General features: G+C 45.9%; 1 protein-coding gene and 1 long non-coding RNA gene across 6 annotated transcripts in view; both read left to right on the forward strand.

Moving 5' to 3' along the window:
- The window catches only part of LOC148524158 (rho GTPase-activating protein 27-like), a 143,650-nt gene that overhangs the window by 62,863 nt on the left and 59,142 nt on the right, over positions 1–21,645 (forward strand). The window lies entirely within an intron of this gene.
- LOC148524159 (uncharacterized) lies at positions 6,932–8,402 on the forward strand. Its single transcript, XR_015878382.1, has 3 exons — positions 6,932–7,414; positions 7,539–7,664; positions 8,319–8,402. It is a non-coding gene; the product is annotated as an uncharacterized LOC148524159 (long non-coding RNA).

Consider the following 21,645-nt stretch of genomic DNA (forward strand, 5'->3'; position numbering starts at 1 on the left):
GTGTCTGGACAGTACTTTATTTTTAATAAACACAAAAGTTGCACATTCCACATAAAATGTTATTACATACAAATACAAAACACAAATACAAATTAAATACAAACATCTTTTATTTTCCTTTAGAAGTTGAATGGGAATCTTATAAACTCACTAACATGTATTTTTCGTGTACCCTTATAATACCTTATAAATAATGCAACTTAAATCCTAATATAAAGACACCGACAACAGTGTTGGCATTTTAAATCTTTGTCAATTTTATTTTTGACAAACACTAGAATTTGACTATAAGTCAATAACTAATATTGGTGACGGCACAAAATGAACGCACATGACAATAACAACAAACAGATCAAACAAAAACACACACAAGCCTTTTCTTCTAAGCACTCGTCCGGGTGGTACAGCCATTTCCCGTCCAGGACTCCACTTTCAAGGAGAGCGCACCCACTAAACGTAACTATAAACACAACTAACCGGGTTCCGTTCTTTTCCACAACACCTTACAAACATGAAACATACAAACAAAAAGTGGAAGGGAGGGTGGGAAAAACTGGAATAAAGAGACAGATTAACTTGCAGCTCTGCCTTAAATAACCTTAGGCCACACCCCATGAACAATCATTGGGTGTCTAAGATCAGCTAAACTTAAAAGGGTAATAACCAACACTGTATTAAACTGGCAATACTCAAAACACTCGTGGTTTAATGTCCCTCATGCTTAATTGTCAGCCTTCGGGCTTACTTTCTTTCAGTAGTCAAAAATGGAAATGTCAATTAAATAATGCAAATAGAGTTAGACTATAACAACTTCATATAATATAAATGCTACACTAATGATTTAAGCAAGAGCAGCACAGTGCTCCAAATAGTCATCATTCAATATACCATTTGATATCCCCACAGAATCCTCTACCTCCAAACTCACATCTTCATTTAGTCTCTCCAAATGGACCTCCTCACCCTCCCATGTGAGTGGGCATTCGCATGATCTGGTCTCCACTCACCGTTGTGATATTTCTGATTACTCCATTTCCCATTCCCCCTCTCTGATCATAACCTTCTCGCTCTTAACTTATACCTCTCTCCTACCCCTTCTTTACCTCCTAAGTGTCACAAGCTGCAGTTATCTCCTGTTGGATAGCGATTCTCACAGGCCGGTTGCCGGGAGATGGAGATGCCACGCTGTAAGCGTGTAAAGTCCTCCCTTCCGGCTGACATCATCGTTGCTGAGACAGGATTGGTGCATCTTCCTTTTTTCTACCTTGCTGGTGCCTTGCTCAGGTGCCGGTGATAGCGTTTCACGTGTTTCCGGTTCTGCTGTGAGTCTTCTGTTCGAGTCGAGTATCCAGTTCCTCCAGTCTGTGTTGTTTTGCTCCTGCTGTTTGTGTCATCCAGGCAGCACAAGCCGCACCTCGGCACCTAGTGTTTAGTTTTCTGCGGGTCGCCGCTTGTGTCAACCCGGTGGCGCAAGCCACCCTGCAGTGGCAAATGTACGTAGCCTGCGTACTACCACTTGTGTCAACCCGGCGGCACAGGCTGCACATCAGCGTCAAGGATACACCAGTTTCTGTATTGCCGCTTGTGTCAACCCGGCGGCACAAGCCGCACATCAGCGTTCAGAGTGCACAATCATTTGTACCACTGCTTGTGTCAACTTGACAGCAAAAGCCGCACATCAGCATCAAGTATACACCAGACAGTGACCTGCTACCTGTCAACCTTGCGGCACAAGCCGCACATCAGCGTCAAGAGTGCACCATCATTTAAACTGCTGCTAGTGTCAACTCGGCGGCACAAGTCTCTCTACGGCAGCAACTTGCCAAGGTTCTCAGCCCTCAAGGCCGCTATACGGCCCAAAGCCCATATTCTGCTTCAAGGCCCAAAGGCCTCAACTTGCCAAGGTTTCTCAGCCCTCAAAGCTGAACGGTCGCTACTTGTCAAGAGTTTCAGCCCCCAAGGCTGTAGCAGGACTATTCCAGATCAGAGCTCTGATTTCCACCAATACTTAGCCTAGAGGCAGTATCAATTATCAAACATCAACTATCAATTATCAAGTATCAATTATCAAATATCAACCATCAATTATCAAACATCTACCATCAATTATCAAGTATCAGTTGTCAAAACTATCAATTATCAATCATCAATTATCAACTATCTATTCTTCTATCCTCAAAGGATACCTCTGGCATCATCCTTGCCCAGACCTTCACTCTATTGAATATTCAGCTTTGATTCCATCTAGGAATCATTACATTAAGGCCACAATCACTAAGCGTAACATTGAGGCTATCAACCATTTCTTTTTCCTCCCTGCTTGACTCACTTTTCTCCTATATCCTCTCTCTCTCCTGCCCTGAACAAGCTGCTTCCCTATACAATGCCTCCTTTACTTCTGCTGTTGCTCCGGTGATCACTACTCACCCTCGCAGATCAACACCTCAACCCTGGCATTCCAAATGCACCAGTTACCTTCAAAAGTGTTCAAGAACCGCTGAGCGACAGTGGAGAAAATCGCGCTCTAAGGCAGATTTTCTTCATTTCAAATGTATGCTGTCATCCTACAGTGCTGCCCTTTCCCTCTCTAAACAGTCATATTTCAAGAACCCTCGCAGATCCACACATCATCCCTAGCATCCAAATGCACCAGATACCTGCAAAAGTGTTCACGAACTGCAGAGCGACAGTGATCACGCTGTAAGGCAAGCTTTCTCCATTTCAAATTTATGCTGTCATCCTACAGTGCTGCCCTTTCTCTTTCTACAGTCTTATTTCAAGAACCTCATCTCCTCCAAGTCCTCAAACCTGCAGCGTCTCTTCGCCACTTTCAACTCCCTCATCTGCCCACCCCCTGCTCGCCTCCACTCCTCGCTCTCTGCCCTTGACTTTGCTAGCTACTTTACACCTAATATTGACTCCATACGTCAGGACATCATATCCCACCAGACCCTCAGCACTTACCCCTCACCACCCATCTTACCAACCCTGACATCGTTCTCCCCTGTATCTGGAGAGGAAGTCATGGCCCTTATCCGGTCCTTCCACTACCCCCCCTTGATCCTATCCCTTTCCGTCTCCTCCGCTACCTCTCTCCTTTTTCCAGTTTCCATCTTGCCCACCTCCTCAATCTCCCCCTCTCATCTGGCACTGTTCCTTCGTCATTCAAAAATGCCCTTGTCTCTCCCATTCTTAAAAAACCTACCCTAGAACCTAACACTCTCTCCGACTACCGACCCATCTCTCTCCTCCTTTTGCCTTTTAAACTCCTTGAGCGTACTGTTTACAAACGCCTTAACGCTTTTCTTTCCTCCCACTCCCTACTTGACCTTTTTCAGTCTGGCTTCCGTTCTCTCCACTCCACTGAAACTGCACTCACTAAAGTCAGCAATGACCTCCTTGCTGCCAAATCTAAGGGCCACTACTATCTACTCATTCTCCTCAACCTCTCTGCTGCTTTCAAAACTGTGGACCATCCTCTCCAACTGCAATTTCTTCACTTCTTTGGTCTACATGACACTGCCCTCACCAGGCTGTCCTCCTACCTCTCTGACCAATCCTTCTCTGTCTCCTCTCATGACTCCGCTTCCCCACCACATCCTCTTACAGTAGGTGTTCCCCGAGGTTCTGTACTTGGACCTCTCCTATTCTCCCTCTATACGTCCTCTCTAGGTGAATTCATTAGCTCTTTTGTCCTCCAATATCATCTCTCTGCTGATAATACTCATCTACCTTTCCTCCCCTGACCTCTCCCCCTCTCTCCTCACTCATATCTCCAACTGTCTCTCTGCTATCTCTTCCTGGATGTCCCAGTGATTTCTTAAACTTAATATGTCTAAGACTGAGCTGATCATCTTCCCATCCTCCCGCATAACATCACTGCTCACAATTTCTTTATCAATTGATGGCACAACTATCTCCTCTAGCCCCAAAGTACGCTGTCTTGGAGCTTTCCTGGACTCCTCCCTCTTCTTCAAAACACATATTCAGCGCCTTTCGCAGTCTCAGAAATATTTCCAAGATCAGACCCTTTCTCATCCAGGATGCTACTAAAACCTTCATACACTCACTGGTCATCTCCACATTGGACTACTGTAACCTCCTATCTGGCCTCCCTGACTCCCATCTCTCTCCACTCCAATCTCTCCTCAGTGCTGCTGCTCGGCTAATCTTTCTCTCCAAACGTTCTACATCTGCCTCCCCTCTCATTCAAACCCTTCACTAGCTCCCCTTCCTCTTCAGAACCCAATTCAAAGGTAATTACACTTGCTTACAAAGCCCTCACCCATTCCTCTACCATTTACATCTCTGACCTCATCTCCCTTCACACTCCTGTCTGCCCTCTTCGTTCAACAAATGCACACCGCCTCTCATGCCAACTGATTACTTTCTCTCACTTCTGCCTCCAAGATTTTGCCCATGCTGCTCCCTGCTCATCTCTGGAACTCTCCCTCTCCCCATCAGATGCTCCACCTCTCTACAATCCTTCAAGCTGACTCTCAAGACCCACTTCTTCATCAAAGCCTTTCAGCTCTCATCCTAACTTGCTGCTACATGCTTCTTCCTCCCTGTCTACCCCATCTGTGTCACACCTGTTTGTCCACCCTTCCCCATTAGAATGTAAGCTCTTACAAGTAGGGCCCTCTACCCTCTTCTGCTTCTCTTTACTCTACTTTCATCTACTCCATAATCCCCAATAGGTCACCTAACACTTGGCTGCTTAGGCTCTGTTGCTTATTTGAGTGTTATGATCACTAATGCAGCAATGTATATAAACTGTGTCCTTGTCCTGCATTGTATTCTACTGTAAGTCAATGATTTCTTGTTCACTTATTAGTTTATGTACTTTGTAAGGTGCTGCAGAACACTTGTGGTGCCATATAAATAAACAACAATAATAATAAGAATAATCATTCTCTTCATTGTGTGTTGCAGCAGCAGCCCTCCAGCGCCCACAAAAGATTTGTGTCGTAACTGACGTATCTGCATCTGCGTTTGCATACCTATCTAGGTCTATTGAGTTGTAGTTACATGAACATACCATTTTAAGCCTATTATCTTGCTCACTCCTCTATCTTATTTCACCTCTCCAGGTGTAAGAACTAGAGATGAGTGGTTAGATTCTGGCAAAACTTCATCTTTCACGGACAAAACATCATCTTTCTCCGAGAAAGATGGCAATCTCTTTGCCTTCTGAGATCCGAACTTGGACGGGAAAATCTGAGCCAAACCTGAACCGCTCATCTCTAATAAGGACCCGTAAGTGTAAGAAATGCCAAAATATACATATTGTAGATGTATGTGTACACTTTTTTCGTTCACATGCACAGTAGGGAAATGCAGATTTGGACATAAAATATTGTTATTTCTAAGATCTTGCAGATACAGGGGCTAATTTAATGTTGAGTTCGTTTATGCTTTAAACATGTGTAGGAAAAGTGGCACGTTAAAAAGAAGAAGCAGATTTACATGCATATGTTCATTTAGGCCACAACTGAAGGTGCGTCCAGCTCAAAACCAGTAGCATTTGCATCAGGCATACCTTACTCATACAATAGCATGTGTGTATACTCAAGCCACATCTCTAGCCTGTATGCAATATTAATTGTTAAAGTTGTATTATCAAACTGCCATTGTAGCCTAAAGGCCCACTTTCTTCAGACACAGTACTTGGATCTGCGATACTGACAGAAAGTGTCTTTTGTTTCTGCAGATGCCTCCTGTAGCATTAGCATATTTTAGCAAAGACTGTGTAATGGTTAGCATTACTGCCTCACAGCGCTGAGGTCATGGGTTCAATTCCCACCACGGCCCCACCTGTGTGGAGTTTGTATATTCTCCCTGTGCTTACGTGGGTTTCCTCCGGGTACTCCGGTTTCCTCCCACACTCCAAAAAATATACTGGTAGGTTTATTGGCTCCCAACACAAATTAACCCTAGTGCGCATGTGATAGGGAACATAGATTGTAAGCTCCACTGGGGCAGGTACTGATGTGAATGGGCAAATACTCTCTGTAAAGCGCTGCGGAATATGTGTGCGCTATATAAATAACTGGTAATAAATAAAATAAGACGTTACAGCGATGCTATTAGCATACAACTCAGGATCAAGCCTATGGTTCTATATGGGAACAGCAAGACGGGGCTATTTAACAAGCTCCAAAAGGCTAAGCTTGTCTCTCAGATGATCACCCTCTAGCCATGCTTCCCCTGTAGGATAAAGCGGCTAATGGCCATCTTCATGGCGTTGGCTAACATAGGGCCTGATTCAGCAGAGGTCGGTATTGCAAAGCCTCACACAAGCGGCTGTCCAATTCCGTCCTCCAAAAATGCAAATGCAGCAGAAAGTGTCCGACACCACATTACTGCAGCTGCGATCCCAGAGCTGCGACCAAGTTCACAGCCTGGGATCACCATCGTAACCAGTTGCAATGATTGCCCCTTTGGTCTGCCTGCAGTAGCTGAAGCTTACCACAGCCTGGCTGGATCCTGTCAGCCTGCGAGGCCAGGAAGTCTGCGTCCATTTCCGGGAACACAGGCCGTCCCCGCATCGCCCCGCAAATGCCTCTGGTTGTCAATCAGGCAGAGGCTTACGGGGGCCCGCGTGCATTTTCGCTGGTCCCACTCTGCACATAATTGGGGATCTGCAATCGGCAGTGCACACTGCTTAATCAGGCCCATAAACAAAATAATTTAGCATAATTTGATAAGTTGGCCCTTATAAGAGGAAAATGTATTTTAAAATTAGCTGTGGGTGTTTTTCCTGTGCACCCATCCAGCATCTCAAACGTGGCAACTCTGCTGACAAACAGCATTACCAGTAACCATACCTACATACATATGTTAGGCAAGACTGCCCTATGTAAAAGCTGCACCTTTCCCTCACACCCTGCCCACATTCCTCATCTGGCTTTTCATTAACTAACAAAGCTGCAAAACTTGTCTTTACTCTGACACATGAGCTTTCAAGGTGTGGGGTCTCTAAACCCCCCATTTTCGAATTTTTACATTTACATCATACTACTTGTCTTATTAACAGTTCCATAATTATTCATCAGCCTTCCTTGCTGGTAACTACTGTATCTAGTTTACTACATCTTCTTTATGTAACACACTTCAATATTTCTCAGTTCATCTTTCTGGCTCAGTAATAGTGAAGACTTGTATGTAAGGGATTGTAATGTAACTACATGATCCGTTTCCTCTTGTACATGATGTTCCGTTCCTTCTTCATACTTATTTCCTATTGTAGCCATAGCTGCAGTAACCTTGGCTTCTGGAGTAGGACATTATATTGCAATTAGGCATATAGTATATAGATATATCTAACTTGGCATTCTTATATAAGGGACATCTATACATACAGCTACAATATAGTGTCTAACCTGGGTCTACTACTGACTGGCCCATGATGGTGAGTATTTAACCTGCTCTCTTAATACTGACCGCAGTCCATATTCGGTGAGAACAGAAATTTTACAAAATATGAAAAGCATAATGAAACTGACCACAGTACAGTGCTATTTATATTTTTACAGTCCTCTGCATTGTCCTCCCAACTTGTCAAATAGCTTATTGTTGTATCATAATACATCTGGGTTGTTGCTGAAATGCTCAGTCCCTTCAACACTCCAGATTTGCCTGATAGCTTCAACTGACAACAGGTAAATGTGCCCTAATCTTCAGGCATAATTTCTCTTATTTTATATGGTGGCTGTTGTGTTCACCGTCTTATTCTTTTAATTTTATGTTAGCATTTTTGTTTGAAAAGTGTATTTATAATACATATTTACGAAGTACGATAAGCATGCCATGTAATGCGCCGAGGTCTTCTACATGATATTATTAAATAGACATCCTCAGTTGCAAAAGTCTGATAAATAGTTTTGTATATTGCTATGAGGGCAGAAGACTGACAGTGCTGAAGTAATGGGGTATTTGCGTTATGTTACCCTTAATCAGTTGTACATTTGAGTACCCACATATACAAACATGCCTTTATCTGTGGTCACATATGTAAGACAGAAATTGATTGTCACCTAGGAAAAAAGTCACTTACAAATATATCACTTGGCTTGTACAATGGAAATGCATTTGCTACAATTCATTTTATTTTTATAAAAAAAAACTATTTCAATTACAGTATTAATACTTGAGAATAAGCTATTGTTAATTCCTTGTGGTATTATACGTATATGCGTCAGGCAAGATCTGTCACTGCTATTTGTTCTGCTATTAAAGTGTTAATTCCAAAAGAAGGGGAAAAAAGCCTTTTAACCACTCCCTCTGCAAATAGTCCTTTGTGTCACCTGATACAGGTGTGTGCATAGCAGGCTCCAAGTCATCTTCCTGGGGAAGGACAGACACCTGTAACTTCAGGCAGCGTGGGATCTGGAGACGGGAGGTACTGTATGCCCTGCACATGTTATTGAACTGTACTGGGTTCTGTCTGTTGTTTTTGCTCAGCGTGCTGACAAGTGTCTGCTCAGGCTGGACTGATGTGTGGTGGTTACTTAAGCCACATACATTATAGGAGATTTCATAACCTAGTCATCCATAGAGGCTCTGAAAAGGGAAATCTGTCATTCCAGGTAAAGGACGGTTACCACTAAAACAGCAGGAATTGGGTATAACTGAAAACAAATATCTAAATGTAAATTAACTGAACATTTCCGCCCTCTGACAGTCGGCAATAGTGAATTTGGGGGTTCCTATGTGTAGATACTAACCATCTCTGAAATACAACTGTTTAGAATGATTTCATTGTTATATATATTTTGTATAGGATATATTTTGTATAGGATATAGGGGTGTGTGTGCCATACCTGTACGTGTGTCACTCTAGGTGACAGAGACAATAGTACTGTCACCCTGATAAATGTCAGTGCTGTTTGTCATGTAGAACAAATGCTTGTATTTGAAATTGAGTGTGGAGAATGTGACCTAAGCCGTACACACCCATAGTGACATAGGACCCAGGTGTAAGATATATCTTCTTACAGTGAACATGTTACAGTCTTGAAACCTGGCCCAGTTTATAACTGGTACCATGGGGAAATTTCTATATGCAGGGTGTTTGGCTTCTTCATAAACCATTTTATAGAAAACTGACCTTTTTGGGTAAACTGGAGACAGTATAACTACCCAACCCTGAATACATGGGGTGTAGTTAGCAGCCCGGTGACCTACATACATACCGATTCCCTGTACATTACCCCTTTTACATATTACCATTGTTATTATAGAGGGACTAATCTGATGTCCTGATCTCCAGATATGTCCTGCTAGCAACCACTTCTTAGGTGTCTTTTCATGCAAATAGAAATAAATGGGTTAATTAAATACTCATCGTTTCAACAATATATTTGAAATGCATGAAAATGACATAAAATCACTGCGCTTTTATCAGACGCATTGAATATACAGATATTGAGATGGGAAATTAGTGAGGGTGAGGAGCGCTATATATTAATTTATGTAATATATGTTTTCTCTAAACCCACACTATGAGCTGTAATTATCATTGGTGGGTCTGTGGGTGCGTTCTGTGGGCCTGATTCAGCAAGGATTGCAGTAGCAAAGATGCACGCATTTGGTCGATTAATTCGCATAGCGCATGCATCGTGGTGCGTGAACTAGCAAGTGCGATGAGAACTGCGTTTGCAGAGGCTACGCAGACCGAGAGCAAAGTGATTGACAGGAAGTGGCGTTTGTGGGTGGTGATGGGGGGTTGGTTGGGTGAACGCAGGTGTGCCAGTGCGTTGCAACGCCGTTGCAGGGGCGTGCATAAATTATCCACTGCGATACCAGACGCCTCCTGAGGTCCCATAGCATGCGCTGAAGTTAGCAATTCCTGAGTGAGGTCTGACCTGCCTTAACTGTGCGTATGGTTCCGATGTTACCGATTATTTCTCTATATTGCCAAAGTATGCGGATGTGAGTGAGGGGAAGTGGGCATCCGTATGTTAGGCTGTGATCGCAGTGTGATTGCAAACATTACATATCATCGCTGATATTAGCAACTGCGAAGCGTGCGTTCTAGCAGAATAGTGATCCTTGCTGAATCAGGCCCTGTGTCACTGCATACTGCCTCTCTGGCTTCACTGGTCCCCCATTGCTGGTATACTGTAGGTGGTAACGCCAACTGAAGCTGGTGTTACCAAGGGTGGCATTTATTTAAAGTTTGGAGAGAGATGAAATTGTGAGAGATAAAGTACAAACCAATCAGCTCCTACTATAACTTTAATTTTCTTCATGCCTTTCAAATGTAGGTTAGAAGTTGATTAATTAGTACTTAATCAAAGCTTGGAGAGAGAAAATGATGAGAAATGAAGACCCCTCTAGTGTTAATCTAAGTTTAGGCGCTGCATAGTTGTTCATGGGGAGAGTGGTAACCGGCGCAAAGAGATGTACCACACAGGAGAAATTAGTTATTTATCTGCAACTTAACTCTTCTTAAAACGCAGGAGAAATGGATTATCACTACCTTGTTTCATATTGAAAAAAAGGTTCATACGTGTGTGTTTGTTGCACTTTACCCCAGTTAGGTTACTGTGTCTCCTGAATTACTGGCTGGGTTACAGAGTAATTAGTAATAGTGGTTGAGATGTATTTTAACAAAAGCTACTGTGGGCATGATTCTGAGGTGCAAGCACAGCCAATGTTTGTGGATCTGAACGCCTTTTCTTTTATACTCTGCATCATACTTGGCTACCTTTTGCTTCTCCTCCCCGGGAGAAGCCTGGAGAGCAGAAGCAGGTGGGTTGTTACGGGGGCGGGACATGTCATTAAGCCCTGCCCCCTTCGTGAAAAATTGCCATGATTGGCTTAAATGTAAATATGGGGCAGGACTAAATTACGCGATTCATGGAGAATCACGTCATTAAGCCCCGCCCCCTACACGGGGACCTGCGATCACTGCAGAAAATCTCCCCGTTCTGCCCACTTCACTAGGAGAAGTGCCTGCCCTTTTGGGGGTGCGGGGTGTTACCTAAAAAATCGTGAGCCTCCCGCGAAAACCGGGAGGGTAGGCATGTATGCTCCGCATGCATATGAGGCGCACTACACATTAGCCAAGTCATATTACCGATGGCAGTCACAGTGAGGACTTGGAAGCAGTGTGATTGACAGTCAGGGAGCATTTGGAGGACGTAACGAAGGGGGGCAACTCAAATGCAGGCTTGTCGCAACTGCTTTGGGGGCGTGTCTGTGCCTGCGAATTCATACGCAGTGGGTAATCCACTGGCGGCTTTCTTCCTACAGAAAATTCTGAGCAACCGGTGGTGGGTCTTTGTATGCAAGCGGCGGATTTGAGTGTTCGATAGTGGACATCTCAGTCCAAATCCCAGCGGCTGCGACCTTTGCATATTTTCACTCATCCACTGCGTACAGGATCTAAGTCGCGATGGGATTTGCGTGCACCTCTAAATCCGCTCCTGTATAACTAGAGTCTTGCAAAATTTCCACTGGAAAGCAACTGAAATCTGAATTTTGTTTCTACGAAACGCTGCCATGTTAATTGTGTGACAGAGAAAGGCAACCATTGTATTCAGTGTTTGTGGTTCTGGAATCCTGTGAGTGATACATTGTTTTGGTTACGAAGGCTTTCACTTGCTACTGAGATATTGGGCTTTACAATAGCTCACTGACCAGTACAGGCCGAGTAAACTAGCTTTATGTGCAATGAACAACCCCAGATAAAAAAAGGTTTGTGATAAAGGCAGAGATTCCTGATACATAGTAATGACATGGAGGTGAGAGACTCTGAATGCAGGTCTGTTTTTTCACCGTGGGAAAACTGCCATCAACTATACTGGTGTGTCTAAAATTCGACTTATATCACTGTGCAATATTACTGGTGTAAGAATGTGACAGCATATATTAACGCTGTATGCAGCTGTGACGGTGTATTTTAATAAGTAGTGCAGCATATAATATTGCCCCAATACATTTCTACATGATTTTCAGGAGAATTTAATAAATAGGCTCCATAGGCTGTTATAAGTAGTATGACAACTACTGTATACAATAAATTGCCAAATGTGTTTAATTTGTGGGGCTACCATGAAAACATGCTTATTAACATGCTAATTATTAACGTTTATTTTATAGCTGGAACCTCTGCTAAAGAGGTGCAAGGGAAATAAATTTTGGGATTAATGATAGACATTAATACATCATCCATGTAAAGGTTCTTGAGGACTAACTTTTGGACCTGCAGTATCTTCCTGTGAATTCTGATGCTCAGTGGATCAATCAATAATAAGTTTCTTATATTAGCATTTATACTATTCATTTATTGTAATTATATGAAACTGGCTTCTAATAAATGGCCAAATGATTGCCCTAATTTTCATCTGATGTGACAACCACTCAGCATAAAAAAAAATGCAAATAATGCATTCAACATGGCAATCTGTGTGATATTATTGCAATGGAAGCTGTCGTACAGCTTTCGCAGAGTCATCAGACCACATATACAGACCATAATTCTCAGCTGTCATATAATACACTAGCTGGGATACCCGGCATTGCCCAGGCGGAAGAATGGACCTTGAAGTACGTCTGCAGCCTTAATTTTTTTACATTGCAGACCAACATTGGAGGCTATGGGATATGAAAATATGGTGAGGGGCAGGGGCGCCGAGAGGGGGGGGGGGGGGAGGGGAGAGGGTACAGATTACCCGGGCAAAGCAGGGGGCCAGGGCAGCCCGCTGCACTTCACTTTTTTTTTTCCTGCGGAAAACTGACATTACAGATGAAACGGACGTCGGGCTGTTGCAGCGCTGCTGCTTATCACTATGTGACTAAAGGAACATTTCTACCTACTAAACGTGAGTGCTGGTTTTTACACTTTGCTGCTTCAGGAAGTGTTAGTGGTTTATGTTTTGTTTAGGACCGTGCACCCTCTTGCCTATTAAGAATGAGTCCTTCTCTGATCTACATATATATATACAAAATAATGGGGTCTTGGGGGATGTGCCCTGTAACTGATTACAGCTGAGATACACTGCAGACAATAGCATACGGTTGCTATGCACTGCGGCCCAAAAAATCCTGTCCTGTCTCCCCGTCCTATAGCCATCGAAAATGTCATGCGCTGCATACGGCTGCCATAGAATCGGCTCAAAGTAAGCTCAGCCACTACAAAACAGCAGCCAGAGACTGTGCACCCAAGAGAGAGGGGGAAAGCAAAGGGCAAGCCCCCCAATTCCAGCTGCATACTCCCAGCAGCCTTCTATGTTTCCCCGGGGCTGGGTCAGTGGTTGTCTATTTGTGTAGTGTGCTGCTGCTGCTGCCGTCAGTGTATGTGTGTCCCAGCATACACATGAAAGTGGGATCGGGATCCTCCAGCAGCACACAGATCATAAAATATACTTGGGCAAAATGAAGAGGCCATAAATACCCTAGAGCAACGTGTGTGTTTGTGTGTGTGTGTGTGTGTGTGTGTGTGTATATATATATATATTATTTTTTTTTATCTCCCCCAACCCCCCGGGGCCCAGGATTTGTCTTGGCAGCCCTGGTGAGAGGAAATTAGTAACTGCCAGTGCAGGTGCAGTGTGACAGTTGATCAGAGCCAGATTAATGCTGGCCATACACCTACATGATGAGTGCCGACGCGACTCACCGTGCCCTTCAATTCCCCGGCAGCTTCCTGGCAGTCCCGGCCACACGATTGACACAGGATGTACATGCGATCTCACGATACGATGCATCGTGCGTCCGTCGTGTGGGCGGCTTCATTTGTTAAAAAAAAAAAAGACTGAGGCACATGTGTAGATCTGTGATGCATGCATCTGTATATTTATTCAAACTGTACCTGTGAAAAAAAGTTCTCCAAGTACTATCATGTAAGGGAGGCTTGCTGGGAACTGCAGTTCTACTTATTAAAACAATGTTTACACAACACCTATAAACTATCAACCCGCCACCAGGGGTGGCGGGGGTAGCCCCGGGCTATCAGCCTGGGCCACCTTGGAGGAGAGGACCCCTTTATTGGGGGGGTCCCCAGCTCCCCAGGGATCCCCAGCATGGGCTGATGCTCTGGCTGGGGGACCCGGTGAAAGGGCTTCCTTGGCTGTGGCATCGGGCCCCGCTAGAAAAAGTCTGGTGCTGGAAAATACAGGGGAACCCTACTCCATTTTTTTCCCCTGTATTTCCAGAACCAGGACCGGATCAGAGCCCAGTGCTGGTTACGCAGAATACGGGGGACCCCTACGTCATTTATCCCCCGTAGTTTGGCAACCAGGGTTGGTTCTGACTAACTCGGTGCTGGTTGTGTTTGCCTATGGGGGACCCCTACGTCTTTTGTCCCCGTATGTTGTCAAACCAGCACTGGGTCCCTAAATGCCCGGGGCTGGTTGCTCTTTGGGGAGGGAATGCACGCCGTGTATTTTTTTTTTTAAACACTTTATTATTTTTTTTTTCATGGATGCACGGATGGTTCTCATTGAACCATCCCTGCATCTGTGCTTATTTTATTACAGACCGATGCATGCATCACGGATCTACAGTACCCGTGCGTGCATCAGTCCTTTTTTTTTTCTAAACAAATGAAGCCACTCTGATGCACCGCATGCTGAAAAAATGGCACGATCAGCATACGAACACGATGGAGAAGATGGACTGCTACGTTTTGACGGCTGCGGGACCACGCATAGTCTCCAACCTAAAAAAAAAACAAAAAACACACCATTTCCACACGATCCATCATACGGCGCGTCGAAAATTGGGGTATCGGCCCAAAATCTCGTAGGTGAATGGCCAGCATAAGGTCCACATGGGCTTGAAGCTGAAATTTCTGAATGGCCTATTGTACTGTGTGTATCACATGGGGTGTGACTAGTGATGTGGGAGGCTTGACCATTGCTGTGGTAGTGTATATTGTAAAAGACTGCTTGCAAAGGAACGACTCTTCACACCAGGTGGTTATGTCAGATGGCGTTTTACTCCTCACAAATGTTATAACATCACATTTGTAAATCTGTGATGGTATCCTAACACTAGCTATACCCCACCAGCCCTCTACTGTCCGGCTGATGTCATCTGAAGCCTCGCCCACTGGATCCCATGATCCTTTATACCTTCACACGCACCAATCAATCACACCCAGGTAGTGAGCTGTGTGTAAGACCTTTGCTGTAGAAGACAACAAGATTCTTAACCCTGTCTGCTCCTTGTCCACTGTGCTCTCCCATACCCCCTCTCACACTGTGCTCTCCCATACCCCCTCTCACACTGTGCTCTCCCATACCCCCATCCCACACTGTGCTCTCCCATACCCCCATCCCACACTGTGCTCTCCCATCCCCCCATCCCACACTCTGCTCTCCCATCCCCCCATCCCACACTCTGCTGTCCCATACCCCCATCCCACACTCTGCTGTCCCATACCCCCATCCCACACTCTGCTCTCCCATACCCCCATCCCACACTCTGCTCTCCCATACCCCCATCCCACACTCTGCTCTCCCATACCCCCATCCCACACTCTGCTCTCCCATACCCCCATCCCACACTCTGCTCTCTCCCATTCCCTCTCACACTGCTCGCCCATCCCCTACTGTGCTTCCCAATCCAATCCCACATTTTGTATCATCCCCCCCTCTCCTAGGCAGTACTTACCTCTCCTGCTTGAGCTTCCTGGGCAGCTTCTGCTGAGTACTCCTCCATCCAGACTACTGCTGCTGCTGGGAAGAAGTGGAGAGGCAGAGCACTGGAGTGGGGGCGGGGCTACTGCCTAATGACTCCTTCTATCAGCCAGTGATCTGAGGAGACCGTTCCACTTACATCAGACTCCTCGGATCACTGGCTGAGACATCATGCAGTTTCGCTCCTACCACAGTGCTGAGCTTCTCCAAGAGCCCCGGCAGCAGCCAGTAGTAAGTGTCGGCACCCTGCTTCCCCCCGCGACTGATTGGACTTGTTGCTGCAGTGATCAGCAGGGGCCCCATACATGCCCGCATCCTGCTGATCACTGCAGCAGCAGTGCAGGCAGAGGTACACTCCGGGGGCCCTGTACAGTTGTACCCCTGGGTACCCCCGGTCGCTGGGCCTGCATTTCAATTTATTACACATAACTTTATTATGGACATCTATGGTTTGATGTCTCTGCATGTGTGGACTGCATGGGTTGTTGCTGACATTTGGTGAAAATTTCATTACAATAGCCCCATTACAAATATATTTATTGATTATTTTACCCGATATATATGCCCGTAATCAAAGAGCGGCATTCACAGTCTTTGTACCATTTGAAATTGCATTAGAGGCTCTATGCATTGTTAATTATCCCTGATAATTAACATTCCAACTCGTCGCGAGCGCCAGAGCACTTCATCCTTTTGGAGCAGTGAAACTAGTGAGCCAGAACTAGAGTTCATGCAGGCACTAAAGCCCCAGCATCCGGTGGAAGGACGGGGTGTGCGCTGTGAGCGGGAGCAAACGCCATCTGAAGATGGCAAATGCTCCCACGGTGAAGCTCCAAAAATATTGTATTTTCGGAGCTTGATGAATTCCTGCCCCCCTACAGTAACCGGGACATATCTGTGATATCTCCTGCATTACCTTGTTGATGAATGGCCCGAAAATGTAATTTCTACAAAAGCAGGTGAGAGTATTAATTTTCTCTTGCTTTTGTAGAAATTAAGTAATAATGAATAGAGCCCTAGGACACTGGGTCTCATTCAGACCCGCTCGCGAGCGCAGGACGCTCGCAAGCGGGTCGATGCGCATGCGTGAGACCCGGCGAGCGATGGGGAAGCCGTCGCTCGTGGTCTTGCACCAAAGGGGGCGTGCTGTCGATGGTGAGTGACAGCACGCCCCCTTTGGTGGGCATGCCGGGGCGTGGCTGCCCAGACGGAGGCGTTCCCATGGGAACGCCTACCGTCTGGGTCCGGCCCCACTGACATCACTAGTGATGTCAGTGGGAGTGATTTTGGGGCACTGGCGGGCTGGGCCGGGGGGCATGTTGCCATCTGCCCCCCGGGCCGGTCCACGCTGGGCCGGTCCCAGGGCCAGCGGAAACACACTCAGCAAAGCATGCATTGCAGGGAGGCGCCATGCTAGAGAGGTGCTCTCCTTGCTTGCTGCAACTTAGTTTAGTGTTTATGTTGCCGACTGCCTCTCTGCCCCCTGGCCGGGTCCCTCCCCTCTCCTCGGAGGCAGACAGCACTTGAGCACATACTTTGCTGGCCCGTCCGTTCAGATACGCGGCGGCGCTGTCACCGCCAAAGCCCTGCTGCTGCCACCAGTCCCGCCCACGATGTCGCCGCCAATTCACCTGCTGCCGCCACCAGTCCCGCGTTGTCACCGCCAGTCCCCTGCTGTGCATGACACGACAGGTAAGTAACAAAGTTGACTACTGGCGGGGAAATGAGAGGGGCTGTGTTGAGGAGAGCCGTGAAGTAAGGGGCTCTGCTGAGGGGGGCCTGTGATGTGAGGGGCTGTGCTGAGGGGGGCTATGCTGATGGGGGCAGTGTTGTGAAGCGGAGTGGTGTGAAGACTGCCTGTTTGCTTCTCATCACCCACTCCCTTTCCCTGTTTCCCTCTCCGTCACCCTCTAATCTCTCCCCAGTGTTACCCTCTAATCCCTCCCCAGTGTCACCCTCTAATCCCTCCCCAGTGTCACCCACCGCCTCTTCCCAGTGTCACCCACCGCCTCTTCCCAGTGTCACCCACTGAATGTCACCTATTGACTGTCACCCACTGCCTCTCCCCAGCGTCATCCACTGTCTGTCGCATTTGTAGGAGGGCGCAAATTTATAGTTTGCAGGGGGGCGCCGAGCATCGGCCCTGACAGGTCCCCATGTTGTCTCTATTTTTGAGAAATATCCACAATTTTATTTTTCTTTTATAATGTTATATTTAGTGTATGTATTGAAACTAACACCCCTATTTGAGCCATTGATTAGGACACGCTCTCACGGTCGGTCTGCGCGCGAGACCTCGCAATCTCTATTTCAGGATAAGCCGTTGTTTATGGGCCAGTGTCCTGGACTTGCCCTCCAGGCTAAAAGTTGCCAGCCAGTCCCTGCTCCAGGGCTTGTGGCAGCGAGACCCTACCGCAGGGTCTCGTTGCAAGTCTGATGGTCGCGATGGTCTTGACGACCGCGACCATCATCATGGACGCTCGCATAAGCTGTGGGTGGTAACCCACAGCTATGCGAGTGTCCAGGAGGATGCACCAAAAAAACGCCCTGATTCAGAGCGGGCGCTCATTCAAAATTACATTAGAGGCTCTATGTTCGAAGATGTGTGATAATCTTATGCAGGGCCGTAACTAGGGTAGTGCGCACAGGGCACCGCAGGGCAGGGGGTGTTGTTGTTTTGGTCTGTAAAATTTCTGTTTTTTGTAATTCTCACTTGTTGCTTCCTCTTATTTCATCCCCAGCATCTCCTGGCCTCCCCTTTCTCTTCCCTAGCCCTTCCCCATGAGGCCATGGCCCTTTTTTGGGTGCATTATGTCCCTTTGAAAAATGAGGGGAGCGCCAATGCTCTTTCTGGCACAGGGCACCATGTACTATGTTGCAGTAGGTTAATACTGAAAATTGCATATTGCTCTTATATTGATACTCTGTATGATGTTATGTATGGAAAAATTACAGTGATTACATTATATAGCAACAGAAAGTTGCTATATAATGTGACAGGGACAGCATGCTTTCACATGAGGTTTATGTGGAGCAGCAGGTTTGTGCAAAGTTGGAGCAATAAACAGCATGGTAATGAGATCCAGCCCAAGTTTTCCTGGGATCACTTGTAAGCCACTTTAAAGTTGTGTCAGTGCAAATTCACAATGATCCTGACTGTGAATTAGTCGCACAGGTTATAGGCCTGAGGAGTGACTAGTGTTAGAGATCCTGAACCTGGGGGTCCACTAAAAGGACTGTATGGAAGATTCTGTGTACCTGCTGTAACATCTTGCCTGTGAACACTGCACTGACCTGTGGTGAGAAAATAAGCTTCTGTTGGATTTTACTCCAGTCTATGTGATTCTTGTCACAATAACCTAAAGTCTCTTTCATGGTCTCCTCTTTTATTGCTGGGGAAAAATACACCTGATCTACAAGAAAACTCAGTGGCATCTTTTGTCTGTGAGATAAACAAGTAATTGATACTGAGGGCATTTCCTTCATTCAGCTCAACACAGGAAATGTACAAATACTTCACAACTGTGTCTTTTGAGTTCTCCTTTCTTGTCTGTTTTACTTTTCTTAAAAAGCTTAGAATAAGTTATACAGTGCGGTCCTGTGTACAGCACAGTAGAAGCTGTAAAATGGTGGATTTCTTCAGCAGGAGGTCTCGGAGGATGAGGAGGGGGGTGAGTGTCCCCAATACCTCTGAGGTAGGGTCTCTGTCTAATTTGTTTGTGGTAATCAGCATACAAAGCAGAAGGAGGAGGAGACAGCCTTGTGTTGATAACAGTCAGAACTTGTTCAGCCTGATTGTGTTGTGTTGGGTTCCTGTGATGCTGACACACTCTCTGTTCTGTACATTATCTAAGCTTCACTTAGATCTAATTGTATGGAAATGTATGTTGTGTTTGTGTGAAGTTGTGTATGGTGATATTTGTGGGCTAATCTAGGAGAGATCTCTTCTGTGATATGTATGGTATAAGGAGCTATGAGAAAGGATGCAAAGTAAAAGTATAGAATTGGAAACAGGGGATTTAAACTCCCCATACATACTGGACCCTTAACCTGGCAAGTTACACTTTAATCATTCTATAGAGTAGTAAGAACATTGCACAGATCAGTCAAACGGGGGTATCACAAGCCATAGTAACCTTCATGGCATTGCTTCTATTAAGATACAAACAAAAACATTTTGCATCTCCTAAAAGTACTAATTGGTACCCGCGTCACTTACACTGGTAATGATTAAATGAGACATGCTGCCATATGCGAGCTTGTGATAATAATTCTGACCCTTTATTAGCTATTGGGCCTGATCGAGAAGTGCGCACAATGCCGATATGCACCCAGTTGGCTGATGTTGGAAGTACTGTGCATGTGTGCGAATCACACAGCGCATGCGTCCAGATGGTTACCTTGGGAGTTTGGACCTAAGAGCCGAGGATTTCAGTGGGCATTCCTGTGAGGTAACAGGAGGGTGGTGTGGCAGATGTCTGTGTGTTGCCGCGCCATTTCCCCGGTGATCTGTGCATGCGCAATAGACCCTGGGCACACTCTAGTGGAGTGAGAGGAGGAGGCCCATGTCGGGGGATGCACACGGGTATCCTGCTTAAAGAAGCCCCTGACTAGCACTACATGTGGGCTAGGGAAGGGGGCATGGCTTCACTCACCCCCATCCCAGACTGTGCAAAACAGTTCTGTTGTACAGACTAAAGGGGTATGTCTGTGTGTGTGCCAAAAGGAAGATGTTGGTCCATGCATTCACTCTCCACTGCCCACAACCCAAAAAAGTTTTGACAAGGCAAGAGCCTTACCCTCTCCCACCTAAGTGCCACAGCCAGACACCCAGGGGAGACACGGGAATGTTGTACCTCTGCCCACTCTTGGCGGGTTCCGGACTATAGCTAGACAGTAGGTTGACAATGTCTAGATAGACACCAGGGGGTACATTTACTAAAGTGAGCGTTTTTAGAAGTGAGTTTTAAAAGAGATGTTGCCCATAGCAGCCAATCAGATTCTACTTAATATTTAACTAGCACCTTCTAGTAGATAATAGCAAGAATCTGATTGGTTGCTATGGGCAACATCTCTTCTAAAACTCACTTCTAAAAACTGTCAGTTTAGTAACTTTACCCCCAGATGTTACAGATAATAGGTGGACTGGGACAAAAAGCCGACAGGTACAAATGGCTGACAGGGTCAAAAGGTCGACATAAAAATGGTCGAAACATGATTTTTTTTTTTATGTTTGTTAGGGCTAGGCACTTACCAGAGGGTTAGGGTAAGGCACTTACCATGAGGGTTAGGCACCAGGAGGGAGGGTTAGGCACTTACCGGAGGGTTAGGCACCAGGAGGGAGGGTTAGGGTTAGGCACCAAGGGGTTAGGATGAAGATTAGGGCTAGAAAAACGAAAATAAAAAAAAATCATGTGTTGACCATTTTAGTGTCGACCTTCTTACATGTTGACCTTTAGTGCATACTTGCCTACATTCCTGGGCAGCTTTCCAGGAGCAGCAGGAAGGGACCTGCTGCTCTCTTCTTTGGGGGGCGGGGCTAGACGATAGACAACATTACAGAAAAGCCCCGTGATTCCCGTGTCCATGAGGAGGGGGCGGGGCTAAATGACGCGATTTACCCCATTTAGCCCCGCCCCTTCCCTACGGATCGAATAATTTCAGGTAAAATCTCCCCATCCTGCCCACTTCACTAGGAAGTGGGCATGATGCGGGAGATATGCCTACTCTTCCCGGATCGCGGGGGGTTACCTGAAAAATTGGGAGCCTCCCGCGATTCCCGGGAGATTAGACATGTATGCTTAAGTGCGTCGACCTTTTGTTCCAGTCGACCTATTGACTGACTAACGTCTGGTGTCTATCTAGACACTGTCGACCTTTTTACTGTCTAGCTTTTAATCCACACCCATTCTTGGCATCCCTGAACTTGTTAAACTTGCAAAATATGTACAATTTATTTCAGGAAAAGGGGAACCTGTATGAAGTTATGCCA

This window comes from Taudactylus pleione, unplaced genomic scaffold, assembly GCF_031769625.1.
Source record: "Taudactylus pleione unplaced genomic scaffold, aTauple2 ptg000121l, whole genome shotgun sequence".
NCBI lineage: Eukaryota > Metazoa > Chordata > Amphibia > Anura > Myobatrachidae > Taudactylus > Taudactylus pleione.